At 37.6% G+C, this 19,309-nt stretch overlaps 1 pseudogene; it reads right to left on the reverse strand.

Annotated features, from left to right (window-relative positions):
- Positions 1 to 14,817: 14,817 nt before the first annotated feature.
- LOC113893730 lies at positions 14,818 to 15,753 on the reverse strand (annotated as a pseudogene).
- Between the last annotated feature and the right edge of the window lie 3,556 nt (positions 15,754 to 19,309).

Below are 19,309 nucleotides of genomic sequence, written 5' to 3' on the forward strand. Positions count from 1 at the left end.
TGTGATGTTGGAGAAGACTCTTGAGAGTCCCTTGGACTGCAAGGAGATCAAACCAGTCAAACCTAAAGGAAATCAGTCCTGAATATTCATTGCAAAGACTGATGCTGAAGCTAAAACTCCAATACTTTGGCCACCTGATGCAAAGAACTGACTCTTTGGAAAAGACCCTGATAAGATTGAAGGCTAGAGGAGAAGGGGATGACAGAGGGTGAGATGGTTGGATTGCATCACTGACTCGATGGACATAAGTTTGAGTAAGCTCCAGGAGTTGGTGATGGACAAAGAAGCCTGGCACCCTGCAGTCCCTGGGGTGGCAAAGAGTCAGACACGACTGAGTGACTGAACTTAATTGAACTGAAAGCAGTAGAAAACAAGACATTAAGTTGATAATGGAAAACAATAGATAGGTAGGTAGATAAGCACCAAAAAATAAATGCAGATACCAAATCTAGATAATAAGTGTTACAGGTGGGGAGAAGATTAACAGAAGGAAATGATAGTATATTCCTACACTAGAGAAAGATGGGTATCTCCAAGAATGCTGAAACAAGATGTGCTTGGTCGCTCAGTCGTATCTGACTTTGTGACCCCATGGACTGCAGCCTGCCAGGCTCCACTGTCCATGAGATTTTTCAGGCAAGAATATTGGAGTGGGTTGCCATTTCCTTCTCCAGGGTTCTTCCCAACCCAGGGATTGAACCTAAGTCTCCTGCGTCTCCTGCATTTCAGGCAGATTCTTTACCCACTGAGCCAATGCGGAAGCCCTGAAACAAGACAGAAAACCAAATTTTACCTCTTAAGAAATCAGACATTTAAATGTGATCGTAAAATAAAAGAACGCCTCAGAAGCCTTGCCACACAAAAGATAAATTTGAAGACCCTTTTAAAAGACATACTCAAATGCTTGTGTCATTAAGCAAATTAGAAGGCAGTAAACTAAAATAAATGGTGAAGACAATAAACAAAATATTAATCATACTATAGTCTGCTACTTTATTAAGAATATAAATTTTACTTTCATGTACTCTGGTAATTATGAAATGAAAGGAAAGAAATGGTAATTAAGGGTAAGGCTTAAAAATAGCACTTTGGAAGTTTCCTGGTGGTCCAATGGCTAAGACTCTGCTTTCCCAATGCAGAGGTCTCGGGTTCAAATCCTGATCAGGGAACTAGATCCTCTATGCCTCAACTAAAGATCAAAGATCCCACGTGCCATAAACTAAGGCCCGGCACAGCCAAATAAATAAATAGTACTTTGGTCCTACAAAAAAATTTAGATGCTACTATCAAAGTTTCAGAAATGTGTTCAAAACTAAGACATATTAATCAAAATACAAAATGCCATTCATATCTATTTTTATTCTAAAGCAGTTGTTGCTTGAATGTAATTTATGAAATGGAGTGGGAAAAAAGTGCTATTTTGGTGATATGTTTCTTTTGAACTGGGGGGGGTGGGGCTTCCTTTGTGGCTCAGCTGGTGAAGAATCCACCTGCAATGAGGGAGACCTGGGTTCCATCCCTGGGTTGGAAAGATCCCCTGGAGAAAGAAAAGGCTACCCACTCCAGTATTCTGGCCTGGAGAATCTCATGAACTGTACAGTCCATGGGATCACAAAAAGTCGGACACAACTGAGGGACTTTCACTATCCTCTAGAACTGAATATTTCCTTCCTTGTATTGCAAAGTAAATGCCTGAACTTCATTTATCACGATGAATAAATGATAAATACCTCCCTCTACCAAAGAAAGGAAAAAAAGACTAACTTACTTCATTGGAGAGCAGTCTGTAAAATTAATTGATTTTCTTGAGCACTTTTGCTTTCATTTATATTTGTTTATCATATGCACCAACCACTTGAGAGGTCATACACTCAGGTTATGCACTCATCTCATTACCATTTTCCAAATGGTGGGAGTTGCTTATTGGGAACATCCCGTATAAATAGTAGAAATATTTCACCTATTTAAAACATTTAGTTCCAAAGACGAATGTCAGCTATAAACACTTGAGTATGTAAAATGTCCAACACATATTTTGATTACCAGCTGATTACTGGGTGGCCTTGTGTGAAAAGGTGCACAAATGTCAACTGCAGATGGTCCAAAATCCTGACAAAATGACAGTTAATTTCAAGGATCCCAGTTGTGGGGCTGTTGTAGACTGATCAGCCACTGTCACATCACTTCTACTACACTCTCATCACAGATTATAGACTAGCAGAGTTATAAACCCAGCCAAGCCAAAACAGAGAAAAGAAACCTTTTGTGCCCTGATGGAGAGGCTGACATTAAATAATGTGAAGCAATCTTTAATCCATCACAGCCATGAATCTGAAAATGCCTCTAAGGGCAGAAGTAGCTGCATACAATCAACTGCCTCTTCAACAGTTCCACCATTTGCAGAATCTTGTTTCAGCAGCAACCTGAGTACGTTAAGCCAATGGTTTTTGTGTTGTATTTTGGCTTTTCTAGTTGTTCTTTGAGCAGTTACTCTTCAAAGGCTATACTGCAACATATTGACAAGTCTGGTCTGAGGAAGAAGAGAGCTTTTCATTTCCTGAAAATTCACATATTTCCCTCTTGAAAAGGGAAGACTCCTCAAAACAGAATGTATAGCAAAAATGGGAAAGAAGTGATAAATACCAAAAGTGACACACAAGTCTCATGACAGATGCATATTTGAAATGACTAAGAAGAATTGGCTGAATTCCAAATTAAGAAGAGAGAGGTTTTAGCAGTTTCAGAGAAGAAGAGAAACGTTCATGCCCTTATGCTGGGTCCTTCAGCATTCTTTCTTCTCAATTCTGTTTCATGCCTATCAAAATGTGTCATTCTCATGACTTCAATTTCCATCTATATTCTCATGACATAGCTTTGATTTTCTTTTTTTTTTTTTTTCTTTTTTTCTGGCAAGGCTCTATTAGGGACCCTGCTGCAGCAGGGGGAGTGAGAGCATGATTTGATTGAATTCCCAGTATGCTGTTCTACTACTTCTTTGAATGAAATACAAATATTTTAAGAATGCCATAGAAAGAGCACTTCACTTGTTTATTTCCCATGGGATAAATGAGAAATTTATTTCTCAGAGGCAACAATATAGTGAGCAGAGAAACTCCCTTATTAATGGCCACTTCATCCTTAGCTGAAGGTTTCACGTACATAAAAATGCAACTGCCATAGATAATGGAAACTACAAGCATGTGGGAAGAAACATGGAAAAAGGCTTTTTTCCTTTCCTGGGCAGAAGATAAACTTAGAATCATCCAATGATACATATGTAGGACAGAACTACACACACAAGGGTCACTATAAAGGTCAACACAGCACAGAATAAAACCAGCTGCTCTAAGAACCATGTATCAGAACATAAATTCTTCAGTGTTGGAGAAGCATCACAGAGAAAATGGTCAATAACAGAGTCACAGAATTCCAGGTAGGGACTCAGGCCAAGGGGTAGAGGGATAATCAAGAAGCCAGATACCCAACAGAGGATAAGACTTCCAAGACTCTACTCTCATGATGGTCATATAATGCAGAGGTTTGCAGATGGCACATAGTGGTCATAGGACATCACAGCCAAGAGAAAAAAAATCTGTAGCCCCAAAGAGGACAATAAAAGAGATCTGGCTGAAGTAGGCATTGGTGGTAATGGTTTTGTTCCCACTTGATATGATGTAGAGGTATTTGGGCACACAGCCCATTGTGAATGAGATTTCTAAGTAAAAGAAATTTTGAAGAACAAAATACATAGCTGTTTTAAAACAAGAATCCACAAAGATGAGAGAAATTATGGTCAGATTCCCAATGACACTAAACATATATGTTACCAACAGGAAGATAGAAACCAAAATCTCTAGTTGTAGGTCATTTGTCAAACCCAGTATGATAAATATTGTTATTGCTAAATGGTTTCTCATCACTGACTCTGTATATTGCCCATTCTTCAGATTAAAAACACAGAAATTGGATATGAAGAACAATTTCAAAATATCACAGGATCAAAATAACTACAAATAACAATTAAACCAATCACATGCACTTCCTTCTATAACCTGATAATTCATCTTTCATGATATGATGACCCCAAACTCCACTGAATGGATGACAGAAGAGCTGATACACCACATGGAAGCTAGCAGCATTTTTTGTGGCTTCAAACATATCTCTGTCATCTACTATATGAGCAACATTGGGAAGGTCACTTAAACAATCAGTGCTCCCAATTTTCCTCCTTAATAAGATGAGTTTAACAATAATACTACATTGTAGCCTTATTGTGAGAATTAAATCAGATAAGGCATAACAATCTTACGGTGATACATAGGAGATGATAAGCACTGTATAAGTGGAATGGGAAAACTGGTCAACCACTTGTAAAAGAATGAAACTAGAGCACTTTCTAACACCATACACAAAAATAAACTCAAAAAGGATTAAAGATCTAAATGAAAGACCAGAAACTATAAAACTCCTAGAGGAGAACATAGGCAAAACACTCTCCAACATACATCACAGCAGAATCCTCTATGACCCACCTCCCAGAATATTGGAAATAAAAGCAAAAGTAAACAAATGGACCTAATTACACTTAAAAGCTTCTGCACATCAAAGGAAACTATATTCAAGGTGAAAAGACAGCCTTCGGAATGGGAGAAAATAATAGCAAATGAAGCAACAGACAAACAACTAATCTCAAAAATATACAAGCAACTCCTACAGCTCAACTCCAGAAAAATAAATGACCCAATCAAAACATGGGCCAAAGAACTAAATAGACATTTCTCCAAAGAAGACATACACATGACTAACAAACACATGAAAAGATGCTCAACATCACTCATTATCAAAGAAATGCAAATCAAAACCACAATGAGGAACCATTTCACACCAGTCAGAATGGCTGCAATCCAAAAGTCTTCAAGCAATAAAATGCTGGAGAGGGTGTGGAGAAAAGGGAACCCTCTTACACTTTTGGTGGGAATGCAAACTAGTACAGCCACTGTGGAGAACAGTGTGGAGATTCCTTAAAAAACTGGAAATAGAACTGCCTAATGACCCAGAAATCCCACTGCTGGGCATACACACTGAGGAAACCAGAATTGAAAGAGACATGTGTACCCCAATGCTCATCGCAGCACTGTTTATAATAGCCAGGACATGGAAGCAACACAGATGTCCATCAGCAGAGAAATGGATAAGAAAGCTGTGGTACATATACACAATGGAGTATTACTCAGCCATTAAAAAGAATACATTTGAATCAGTTCTAATGAGGTGGATGAAACTGGAGCCTATTATACAGAGTGAAGTAAGCCAGAAAGAAAAACACCAATACAGTATACTAACACATATATATGTAATTTGGAAAGATGGTAACAATAACCCTGTATACGAAATAGCAAAAGAGACACAGATGTATAGAACAGTCTTTTGGACTCTGTGGGAGAGGGAGAGGGTGGGATGATTTGGGAGAATGGCATCAAAACATGTATAATATCATATATGAAATGAGTCACCAGTTCAGGTTCGATGCATGATACTGGATGCTTGGGGCTGGTGCAATGGGACGACCCAGAGGGATGGTATGGGGAGGGAGGAAGGAAGAGGGTTCAGGATGGGGAACACGTGTATACCTGTGGTGGATTCATGTTGATATATGGCAAAACCAATACAATATTGTAAAGTTAAAAAATAAAATAAAAATTAAGCCTTTACTCCATGCATTACTAGATTCATTACTTAACATTGGTACTATAATCTTAACAAGTTACATGTTTATTAATTAAGTTCACCAGTGAATATACATGCAAAACTCAGCCTTCACAAGAAATCAAAAATGCCTTTAGCTTTTCAGGTAGATTTGTTCCATCAGTATTTTCTTCCACACCTCAGGATTAATTTCATGAACATACAAATTTTTTATGGTTTTCCACATACAATTTTTATCATATATTTATCATACATTTCTATCATAATGTTTCATATAGTTTCACAGAGATTTGCTACTTAGAAACATGTTAATTTAGACATTCAGAAACAAAAACAATTTCAGTCAAGAAAGATGGGAGGAAGGAGGTAAAACTGAAAGCAATTTGAAAAAAAATTAACCCATTTCTATCTCAAATAAATACCTTAACTGTTACAATCACAGAGAAGAAAAAGAACTAATCCAAATTTATCAACATTTTGTTTTGGAGGAAGAATAAAACTGAGATTATGCCTTCAAATTTATGTTGTTATTCACTTAAAATAGACTGTTACAAATGTAAGTTTTTTTTTATAAGTATTAGGGTAAACACAAAGCAAAAACCTGTAATAGATACACAAAAGAGAAAGAGAAAGAAATCTAAGTATATCGCTACAGAAAATCATCCAGTCACAAAGGGAGGGAACAAGAGAAGACAAAAGGAAAAAAGAATTTCAAAACAGAAGGAAACATATAACAAAATGGTAATACTAAGTTGATACTTATCAACAACTGCTTTGACTGTCAGCAGACATTTCTCCAATTAAAAAACAGTCAAAAAACAAAATAAAACAAACAAAATAGAGTGGTATATCACCTATACCTCAATTTAAAAAATAAAGAGGCTGAATACATCTTAAAAACAAAAAGCCCTAATTGTATGTATGAGGCCTACAAAACTTTCACTTCATTTTTAAGGTCAGCCTGGAAGTATTAGAGGATGATATTTCATTAAAATGGAAATCAAATGAAAGGAGAGGTATCTACACTTACATCAAACAGACATTAATAAAAAGTCTGCAATAAGAGATAGATGTTTATATATCGATAACAAAGTAAATCAAATAAAAGAATATAACATTTGTAAATATTTATGAACCCAACGTGGGACCCAACAAATAACAGACCTAAAGGGAGAAATAGACAGCAATACAATAATAGTAGGAGATTTTAATTCCCCACAATCAATCATGGATGGATAGATCATCATGACAGAAAATCAATACTGAAACATTAAACTGAAACTACACATTAGACCAGATGGACTTAATATTTACTGAAGCTTCCATCCCAAAGGGGCAGAATACACATTGTTTTCAAGCAAAACTAGAATATTCTTTAGGAAAGGTCATATGTTAGGCCACAATTATTAATAAACTTCAGCACATTGAAATCATATCAAATATATTTTCCAACCACAATGAAATACGGAAAAAATGTGAAGTGGTAAACTTGACTAAATTTATGGCAATCATTTTATAATATCAAATATGCAAAATATCATCACTACATTATATACCTAAAACTAATACAATGTTATATGTCAATTATATCTCAATAAAACTGAGATAAGAGAGAGCGAGAAATTACTTAACCATACATCTTCAGTCTCAGTCTGAAAGGAGGGCAGGAAGAATTGTAAATAAATTCTGAACTATTTTTAGTAAAAAAAGTTCTAAGTTTGAGATTCTGGTGGTAAAATCAAACTTTTGGGAAAAGTTAGGCTGACATTATTTTATATCTATTATAGGAATAAGCAAATAAATACACGTTGATTGTCAGAGTTGGACATCAGTCTTTTAGAATCACTTAAGACTGAATCAGGCAAAAAACATCAATAAATGCAAACTTGAGGGGAAATTTTTGTTGAGAAGTAGAATACTTGCATGGTCATAAGGTATATTCCCATAGACTGCTTATTAGTTAAGGGAACTGTTATGATTATACAATGGAAAAGGCAAATAGGAATCAGACAGAGTGATCAGAAGTGTCTCCTTGAGAACAATAAAATACCATGGGTGTAGTACTCTAATGGTGATAGACAAGTGATGGCGATGGACAGAGAAGCCTGGCATGCTGCAGTCCATGGGGTCACAAAGAGTCGGACACAACTGAGCGACTAAACTGAACTGATAGTACTCTGCTGCTGCTGCTGCTGCTGCTGCTGCTGCTGCATCGCATCAGTCGTGTCCGACCCTGTGCGACCCCATAGACGGCAGCCCACCAAGGCTCCTCTGTCCCTGGGATTCTCCAGGCAAGAATACTGGAGTGGGTTGCCATTTCCTTCTCCAATGCAGGAAAGTGAAAAGTGAAAGTGAAGTCGTTCAGTCGTGTCCGACTCTTAGCGACCCCATGGACTGTAGCCTATCAGGCTCCTCCGTCCGTGGGATTCTCCAGGCAAAAGTACTGGAGTGGGTCGCCATTGCCTTCTCCGGTAGTACTCTGGCCGAGGATAAATAATCTGAATATAACTATGAAGGATCATCAGAGAAAAGCAAACTGAGGAAATTCTATTGAAAAAAGGAGGTGAGGAGAGACTGCTTTCTACAAAAATGTACATCTTTAAAATATATACACACATGATGCACCAAATATAAGCAGCCAATCATGACAACTAAATCCAATATTTTATCTAATGCGGATACTAGGTAAAAGGGAACAAAAAATTATAATATTGGGTTAGTGCAAAATGGAAATATGGGTGATGAATTAGGTAAAATTATTTTATCTAAGTGTTAAATTCCTTGAACTTTCTATGACTTTGCAAGTAAATCTCTCAATTCTTTGGACTTACACAGTAAATTGTCTAGGGATGCAGTAGTAAAGGGCAATGATTAAAATATTTTTCCTGCACATATATCATGAAAAAATTATTATGAAGAGAAAAAGCAAAAGTGTTAGGCACTCAGTCATGTCCAACTCTTTGTATCCCCATGGACTGTAGGCCACCAGACTCTTCTGTCCATGGGATTCTTCAGGCAAGAATACTGGAGTGGATTGCCATTCCCTTCTCCAGGGGATCTTCCCGACCCAGGGATTGAACCTGGGTCACCCACACTACAGGCAGATTCTTTACCATCTGAGCCATCAGGGAAGAGAATTATGAAGAAAATTAGACAGCAAATAGCAAAGTAAATGGGGAAAATATTAACAATGGGTACACCTAGATATTCACATATTCTTGACATAAGTGCCAATTTTGTAAGTTTTCTGTAAATTTAAAATAATTTACATGTAAGAAGTTAAAGAAAAACCCTCATACTACCTTACTGCCTATCTATCGCTCCATATTTTTCTTTTTTGTGTGTGTGTGTGTGGGTTTTTTTTTTTTTATGAAATGTTAATTTAAATGAAGCTTTTTTTTTTAATTTTAAACTTCACATAATTGTATTAGTTTTGCCAACTATCAAAATGAATCCACCACAGGTATACATGTGTTCCCCATCCTGAACCCTCCTCCCTCCTCCCTCCCCATACCATCCTTCTGGGTCGTCCCAGTGCACTAGCTCCAAGCATCCAGTATGGTGCATCAAACCTGGACTGGCATCTCGTTTCATACATGATATTTTACATGTTTCAATGCCATTCTCCCAAATCTTCCCACCCTCTCTCTTTCCCATAGAGTCCATAAGACTGTTCTATACATCAGTGTCTCTTTTGCTGTCTCGTACACCGGGTTATTGTTACCATTTTCTAAATTCCATATATATGCGTTATTATACTGTATTGGTGTTTTTCCTTCTGGCTTACTTCACTCTGTATAAAAGGCTCCATATTTTTCTTTCCTCCATTTTACAGCAAATTTCCTCCAAAGAATTTTCAGTCTGTTTTCATCTCTTTGCTGCCTACCTGCTCTTTTTTTTCTCACAGGAAGTACTTGGAGTTTTTAGAAATTAATGTTTCCTACTCCTCTATTTAGATTTTATATTCTGGTAAGAACACAAGATGAGATCTGCTCCCTTAAATTTTTAAGTATTGCTGACTATAGATGCTATATTGTACAGCACAGGTCTATTCTTTCTACATCAATCTTGCCTTCACAGTCTTATACCATCAAATATTCTTTTATCAAAAGAAACAGTCACTTCCTTGATATCAAATGCAGTAACCACTCATTAATCTTCACTTATTTCAAACTCAATTACTCTTAAACAGGTTCTCAAAAACTCTTTTTACTCCTAGCTTCTTTATTACCACACCCTTGAAATCCTTAGCTCAGTGCTCCCTCCTTCTCAGTGGAGTGGGTTGCCATTTCCTTCTCCAGGGGATCTTCCCAACCTAGGGATTGAACCTGGGTCTCCTGCATTGCAGGCAGACACTTTAACCTCTGAGCCACCAGGGGAGCCACCACTTCCCTTATACAAATTATCAAAAAATAAAGGACCATACTGCCCTCCTGTGTTTATATTACATACTGTCCCAAGGTGACCTTACTAATCACATTATTTCAGTGACATCTAATTCTTATTGATGCTCAGGTGATGATAATGATGATGGTGATGCAATAGATAGAATATATATATGAATTCCTTTTGTATGTCAAATGCCTCCTTTAACATTCACAAAATGAAATTCTTCAGTTGCCCACCCATTTTCCTCCCCTTGATCTCAGTTTTAGCAACACTGTCAACAAGATATTCAATGTAAAACTTAAGAAATATATTTGGCTCCCTATTTTCCATCTTCCTCACACCAGTACATCAGCAAATACTGTATTTTCTACATTAAAATACATCTATAATCCAACACAGCTTACCAGTACCAGCACAGGGAGCAAAATCCCCATCTTGTCTGTCAACTGATCTTCAGTGTACCCTCTCATCCCCTCTCTAAACACTTTCCTTTGTGGAAGCTGGAGGGACATTTTTAAAAGGTAGGTTAGTCCATGTCTCTCCATATTAAAATGCAACAGTACCTTCTTATTACTCATGAGCCATCACTTCCTAACCATCTCCAATCATTCTCTCTCTGCTGCTGCTGCTGCTAAGTCGCTTCAGTCTGACTACTCCCTAATCATCTGGTTTTCTCTCTGATCCTCAAGGAAGCCCTGCTCTGAGCCATTGCACACACTGAGCCATCTTTCTAGATTATTCTTCTCCTGTCTGCAGTGCTCCTGGATGCCTCTTGTCACTGTAGGCTTGGCTCAAAGGTCACCTATTTCTAGGTCCTCCCCTGATCATCAGATTTAGTGAGGCCCCTCATCATTTAGTTACTAAAATTTGCGCCAGCTGTTTTTCATCTTCTTCCTAATAATCAACAAATTCTGAAATTATCTGTCTTCCCCTCACTTACCACCAACTATAAGTTCCACTTGGGAAAGGAACTCAAATACCTTGCACTTTCCCCTATACCCATCTCTGAGGACAGTGTCAGGCATAGAGCTTTGCATGACAACTTTTGCTGAAATACCGACTTTTATACTTGTACAAAGAGAATCATTTAAACAGACATTATAATGTAAGCAAGGAAATTACAACAGAAACTCTAAGAATATTTTTAGGAGCTATTTGGCAAAGGAAAGTCTCTCATGAGATGCTTTTTGCCAGTATCTATAAATAATATTTTATAATAATAATAATGATGATGAACATTAATGTTTTCATATTCATGCTAATGAGGAGAAAAAATAATCAAATGTTCTGGATTTATCCTCCCTGACATAACTTCCAAGCAGATAACTGATGTTTCTTTTCTTTATTTTCTAATTGGCACACAGTTGATTTACAACATCATATTAGTTTCAGGTACACAGCAAAGTGATTCAGTTATGAATATATATATATATTCTTTTTCATGTTTTATTATCATTTATTAACATTATTATGAATGTATTATGCTAAATATACTGATATAAACAAAATATGCAATTTAAATTCACTTTTCTTATTTTATTTCAGTTTTTGTAAGTACTACTACAAAGCTTTAAATTCCGAACTTGGCTCCATTTTACTCCTATTGACTAGAGTTGTTAGAAATTCCAAATCCTTTCTATTAGATGATGTTTTTAAAACCTCACAGGAACTGATTACATTGTTTCCTAATTAGCTTTTCTACTTTTAATCATTCCCACAAATATCCCTGAAGGGTATGTTCCCTACACCAAGGATATGAAGCTATCCTTTCTCCTTGTAAAGTGTTTAGATCCCACCAGGTGGAGTCCCCCAACACAGCAAGTTTGCCAAATCATGAAAAATAAAACAAGGAGACATTAACCTGGGTTTCTGAGACAGATGACATGCAGACAGGTGGTGTTGTTGCTGCCGTTCAGTCACTAAGTTGTGTCTGACTCTTTGTGACCTCATCAACTGAAGCCTGCCAGGCTCCTCTGTCCACGGGATTCTTCAGGCAAGAATACTGGAGTGGGTTGCCATGCCCTCCTCCAGGGGATCTTCCCAACCCAGGGATCAAACCCATGTCTCTGACATCTCCTGCATTGGCAGGCAGGTTCTTTACAGGAAACCCATATATATACATCTGAAATAACCAAAAGAATTATTTCTTCAGAAAACATAAAATGGAGTTATCATATGATCCTGCAATTCCACTCCTCAACATATACGCAGAGAAGACCATAATTTGAAAAGACACATGTTCCCTGATGTCCAGAGCATGACTATTTACAACAGCTAAGACAAAGGAAGCATCCCAAGTGTCCATCTACAGACACTTGGTCTAAGAAGATTATATATATATATATATATATGAAATGGAATATAACTCAGCCATTAAAAAAAGAATGAAATACTGCTATTTGCAGCAACATGGGTGGACCTAGAGATTATTATACTAAGTGAAGTAAGCCAGACAGAGAAAAACAAATTTCAAGTAGTATCACTTACATGTGGAATCTACAAAGAAAAAAAAAAAAATACAAATGAACTTATATACAAAACAGAAATAGAAGGTCCTTAGGAGTTCCTGAACCTTTGATATGGCTCTATATTCTCTCATCATCTTCTCTGATGATGAAGGAACTTCACCAGGTGTGGGCTGGTAGCAATCTGAGGCCAGCAGGGACTGAGAATGGGCTGCCTGATGGCAGCGGGCTGAGAGTTGTGTGGCAGGAAAGCAAACAAAATAGCAGTCAGGGAGATGGGGAGCGAGGGGATCCTCCAGAGCTATCTTTAGGACTTCTAGAGGAAGCATTTGTGCACTGAGGAGATGGCTGAGTAATCATTTGCTTGAGTTATTTTATGACAGGAGTCCTAATAGGGAACACGGAACTAACAAGGCACCACACACCAGAAGAGTTCAGGAAAGGTCAAAAGGAGATACCATGTGTCCTGCCACCTCCCAGAATCCTCCTTGCTGGAATACATCTTGGCTAAACAATAAGTGTGCCACCAGGAAGGACCCTGAGTCAGAATGATTGGCCAAAGATAACCCAGAAACTAATCCCACCTCCATAAAACTCGAGACTGCAAGCCACATGGAAGAGCAGTCCTCCTGGGTTCCTCTACCCTCCTACTCTCCACCTGAGCACCCTTCCCAGTAAAGTCTCTTGCTTTGCAAGTACATGTGTCTCCTCAGATAATTCATTTCCGAGTGTTAGACAAGGCCCTGGAAATAATCCCCCTTCCTGCAACACTTCTCTTTCCCCATTCCCTCACTCCCTAATTAGTAACTTCTCAAGTCTGCTCTTTGGAGCTCAGTGAAGCTCTAGGAGATCAAGGCCTTTTTCTACAAACAAGAAACATGGAACACAGAAAGGCTTTGACCCTGGAGTTCCCCCTTGGGGTCCTGCTTGTCCCCTTTTCATTGCTACTCTTCAATCCCAAAGTGAACAAGGGTGAGAAAAGAAAGGAAATAAAGTTTTGGATAGAGAGTTGAATCATTAACTTGGCAAGGGAACTCAGTTTTAGGGGGACACAGTTTCAGATCTCACTTGAGTCTGTCATTGAGCTGTAATCAGACAATATGTTGGGTTGGAATGACATGAGGCTTGCAGTGGACTCTTTATTTAAAATAGCATCTTCAGTCAAGTGTCTGACACCGCAGCTGAGAGGCCTGGAAGAGATGGGCTGCCCAGGCATTTTTTATGGTCTTTCCATGAGGCTAGCTTAGGTTTCCTCACTGCTTGGCAAGACTAAGGTTTTCAGACTTTTCATTTGGCACCTGGATCCCCCCCAGGGAGGGTGTTCCCAAAAAAGAAGGTAGAAGTTGCAAAGCTTCTTATCTCTTAAGTCATACAACTTCACTTCTACCACACTCTCATGATCAAAAACAGACCCAGGCAAGTTAAAGGGAAGAGGAAGTAAATTACATCTCATGAGGAGGAAATGAGGTTGAAGAATATGAAACAACCGTTAACCCACCACAGCCATGACTCTGAAAATACCTCTAAAGGTCAAAAGTAGCTGCATACATTCAGCTCACCCTTCAACAGTTCTGCCCTTTGCAAATTTCTGGACTTTCAGATCCTTACTGTTTCACCACCATCTGATGCTTTAAGCCAATGATTTTTGCTTGGTATCTGCCTTTTTTAAGTGTTCTTACACAAGTTACTAGAGGAGGAGGAAATATACCCATAAACTCTAAATACTATGTAGTCACAATTTTTATATATTGCCAAGGGGGTGGCCAGTTGTTTCTATCTTCATTTTAGTACATTCAAATAGGAAGGGATATTAAAATATTCTAAGTTATACAAATTAACATATTATTTATTGTAAAGCAACATTGACAGGCTTAAAGTTAAAATTAAGGCTGCTTACATTTCCTGAAAATTTATGTACTTCTCTTGAAAAATAAAGGCACTTCAAAACAGATTTTATTGCAAAGAGGAAAAAGCAGTGATATGTCCAGAATAGGTTACATGTGCAAAACTAATGAATTTGAGAATGTTAAGTGGAATTGCTAAATTGCAGATTGGGCAGATATAGAAAGGGTTAGCAGTGTCAGAGGATTAGAAAAATGCTCAGCTACATAATGTTAGTCCCTTCAGGATTCTTTCTTAGATGTTCTCAGTTTTCTTTAATGCTTGCCCAAATTTGTTCACTCTCATGGCACAAATTGCCATCCACATACCAATGACACATATGTTACTTTAGAGTTTCTGGTGTAATGTTCTGCTACTTTCTTGAATAAAATATTAACCTTTTAAGAATGTCATGGAAAGACCACTTTACTTGTTTATTCCTCAGGGTATAAACGAAAGGGTTCAACATAGGAGCAATAGATGTAGTCAGCAGAGAAACTCCCTTATTACGAGCCACTTCATCCTTAGCTGAAGGTTTCACATACATAAAATGCAGCTGCCATAGGTGATGGAAACCACAATCATGTGGGAAAAACACGTGGAAAAGGCTTTTTTCCTTTCCTGAGCAGAGGGTAATCTTAGAACTGTCCTAATAATGTATATGTAGGACAGAACTATGCACACAAGGGTCGCTATAAAGGTCAACACAGCACAGAATATAACCAGCTGCTCTATGAACCCTGTATCCGAACAAGCATTCTTCAGTATTGGAAAAGCATCACAGAAAAAAATGGTCAATAAAAGAGTCACAGAATTCCAGGTGGACACTCAGGCCAAGGGGTGGAAGGATAAACAAGAAGCCAGATACCCAAAAAGAGAGAATGAGGCTCCTGCAGACTCTGCTGTTCATGATGCTCATGTAGTGAAGGGGTTTGCAGATGGCCAAGTAGCGGTCATAAGACATCACAGTCAAGAGGAAAATTTCTGGAGCTCCAAAAAGGACAATAAAAAAGATTTGGCTGAAGCAGGCATTGATGGTGATCATTTTTTCCCCACTTGATATGATGTAGAGGTATGTGGGCACACAGGCCGTTGTGAATGAGATTTCTAAGAAAGAGAAATTTTGAAGAAAAAAATACATAGCTGTTTTTAAATGAGGATCCACAAAGATGAGAGAAATTATGGTCAGATTCCCAATTACACTTAGCATATATGTGACCAACAAAAAGACAAAAATCAAAATCCCTAGTTGTGTGTCATTTGTCAAACCCAGTATGATGAATGCTGTTATTGCTGAATGGTTTCTCATCACTGACTTGGTAGCATTGTCTGATCTTCAAATGAAAGTCACAGAAATTGGATCTGAGGAACAATTTCAAAATAAGACAGGATCAAAGGATGCCTTTAAATGACAATTAAATCAGTCACATGCATTTCCTTCTATACCTTGATGATTCATCTTTCATGAAATGATGCCCTCAAAAGCCACTGAATGTACCACAGGGTAGATAAAAGCATTTTGTGTGGGCTTAATCATATCTCTGTCCTCTACTGCATGAAAAACCTTGGGAAGGACATTGAACCGATCTGTGCTCCCACTGTCTTCCTTAATAAGATGGCTTTAATGATAATACTACATCATAGTGTTATTCTGAGAGTTAAATAAGATATGCCATATAACATCCTTATAATAGTAAACAAGAGACAATAATCTTTGTATAAATGTTATTTTCTTATTTTCTGATGCCAATCTCTCATAATCTCAAAAAAAATTTTTTTTAACACATTTAGTTTCTCAGGTAGCATCTCTCCCTCTCTCATTATTTTCTTCCTCATCTCTAGATTAATTTCATCAGCATAAAACTCTCTCTGGTATTCCACATATAATATTTTAAATCTTTCCCATTGGGGAGTAACATTTCTATCATAATTTTAATGTTTCCTATAGCTTTGATATGGTTTTGACATTTAGAAACACATTAATCTGAATATCCAAAAATAAAAGCAATTTATATCAAGAAAGATGAGTGGGAGAACAAAAAACTGAAAGCAGTTTGAAAAAAAATCAACCCATTTTTACCTCAAAAGATGTATAACCATACAATGACAAAGAAAAAAGACCTAACCCAAACTTATGAACATATTTTTTTGGCAGAAAGACTAAAATGGAGATCTTCATTATGCATTCAAACCTAAGTGTTATTCATCTTAAAAATATTGCTACAAAGCTATTTTTATAAGTCTCATGGAAAACAAAGCAAAACTCTCTAATACATACACAAAAGATAAAGGAATCTAAGTATATCACTACAGAAAAATCACCCAATTACAAAGGAAGAGAAGAAGAAAGAAAATAATGAATTGCAAAACAGAAAGAAGCATTTAACAAAATGGCAATAGTAGATCCATACTTATCAACAATTACTTTAAGTGTAAATGGACATTTCTCCAATCAAAAAGCACAGAGTGGTAAATCAACTGTACTTCTATTAAAGTTTAAAAATAGAGTGGTGAATACATCTTTAAAAAGAAAAAAGCCCCAACTGTGTGAAGCCTACAAAAATTTAACTTCACTCTTATGGACATACACAGCACAAAAGTGAATGGATGCAGAACAATATTTCATGAAAGTGGAAACCAAAAGAAAGCAGGGGTATCTATACTTACATCAGACAAATAGACCTTAAGAAAAAAAAAAAAAAAAACCTGGAATGAGAAAAAAAGAAGATGTTAAAAAGGTCAGTCCAACAAGAGGATATAACCCTTGTAGATATTTATGCACCCAACATCAGTTCAGTTCAATTCAGCCCCTCAGTTGTGTCCAACTCTTTGCTACCCCATGGACTGCAGCACGTCAGGTTTTCCTGTCCATTACCAACTCCCAGAGCTTGCTCAAACTCAGGTCCATTGGAGTCAGTGATGCCATACAACCATTTCATCCTCTGGCCCCTTCTCCTCCTGCCTTCACTCTTTCCCAGCATCAGGGTCTTTTCTAATTAGTCGGTTTTTCACTTCAGGTGGCCAAAGCATCAGAGTTTCAGCTTCAGCATCAGTCCTTCCAATGAATATTCAAGACCAATTTCCTTTAGGATTGACTGATTTGATCTCCTTGCCATCCAAGGGACTCTCAAGAGTCTTCTTCAACACATAGTTCAAAACCATCAGTTCTTTGGTGCTCAGCTCTCTTCATGGTCCAACTCTCATATCCATACACGACTACTGGAAAAACCATAGCTTTGACTAGACGGACCTTTGTCAGCAAAGTAGTGTCTCTGCTTTTTAATATGTTGTCTATGTAGGTCATAACTTTTCTTCCAAGGAGCAAGTATGTCTTAATTTCATGGCTGCAGTCACCATCTACAATGATTTTAGAGCCCAAGAAAATAAAGTCTGTCACTCTTTCCATTGTTTCCCCATCTATTTGCCATGAAGTGATGGGACTGGATGCCATGATCTTAGTTTTTTGAATGTTAAGTTTTAAGCCAGCTTTTTCACTCTCCTCTTTCATTTTCATCAAGAGGCTCTTGTATGCTTATATCTGGGGATATTTTTATGCTGTAGTATAGTATATGTGTATATGCTTCCATATATGTCTTCAGACAACTAAAATGGCTGAGAAGAAAGATACCACAGTACACTGAGCTCATGTACAGTCCATATTTGTGTCTCATTAAAATGAACCAGGACTCCCTAAAACTTTGGCCAACTAGGGCTGAATGGAGGAGGTAAAAAGTGAACATGTAACATCTTATTATGCCAGAAGATAAGGAAATCCTTAGATAATAAATGGGAGCTTGTCTCAAGGCCTACAGAAGTCAGCTTAAACATGTCTGAGAAAATGGGAGACCTTTTGAGGATCAGGATTATTAAATACAACAATGAATTATAACCCACTGAAAACTTGGAATGCATGAATCTGTACAAATGAACAATAAATTGATCAAGTAAAAGTCGATGAAAAGGAAAAGCTCTTGCTTATAGTAGAATGCCAAGGACAAGCTGGTAGATGAGAAAGAGGGCTGGCATTGGAACAGTCTTTTGCAATCACTAAAGATGAAAGCATCATTAAGAACAAAGCTAGTTGAGGTGATGGAATTCCAGTTGAGCTATTTCAATCCTGAAAGATGATGCTGTGAAAGTGCTGCACTCAATATGCCAGCACATTTGGAAAACTCAGCAGTGGCCACAGGACTGGAAAAGGTCAGTTTTCATTCCAATCCCAAAGAAAGGCAATGCCAAAGAATGCTCTAACTACCATGCAATTGCACTCATCTCACACGCCAGTAAAGTAATGCTCAAAATTCTCCAAGCCAGACTTCAGCAATACATGAACCGTGAACTTCCAAATGTTCAAGCTGGTTTTAGAAAAGGCAGAGGAACCAGAGATCAAATTGCCAACATCCACTGGATCATGGGAAAAGCAAGAGAGTTCCAGAAAAATATCTATTTCTGCTTTATTGACTATGCCAAAGCCTTTGACTGTGTGGATCACAATAAACTGTGGGAAATTCTGAAAGAGATGGGAATACGAGACCACCTGACCTCCTTCTTGAGAAATCTGTATGCAGGTCAGGAAGCAACAGTTAGAACTGGACATGGAACAACAGACTGGTTCCAAATAGGAAAAGGAGTACATCAAGGCTGTATATTGTCACCCTGCTTATTTAACTTATATGCAGAGTACATCATGAGAAATGCTGGACTGGAGGAAACACAAGCTTGAATCAAGATTGCTGGGAGAAATATCAATAACCTCAGATATACAGATGACACCACCTTTATGGCAGAAAGTTAAGAGGAACTAAGAAGCCTCTTGATGAGAGTGAAAGAGAAGAGTGAAAAAGTTGGCTTAAAGCTCAACATTC

Source organism: Bos indicus x Bos taurus, chromosome 5 (genome assembly GCF_003369695.1).
Source record: "Bos indicus x Bos taurus breed Angus x Brahman F1 hybrid chromosome 5, Bos_hybrid_MaternalHap_v2.0, whole genome shotgun sequence".
NCBI lineage: Eukaryota > Metazoa > Chordata > Mammalia > Artiodactyla > Bovidae > Bos > Bos indicus x Bos taurus.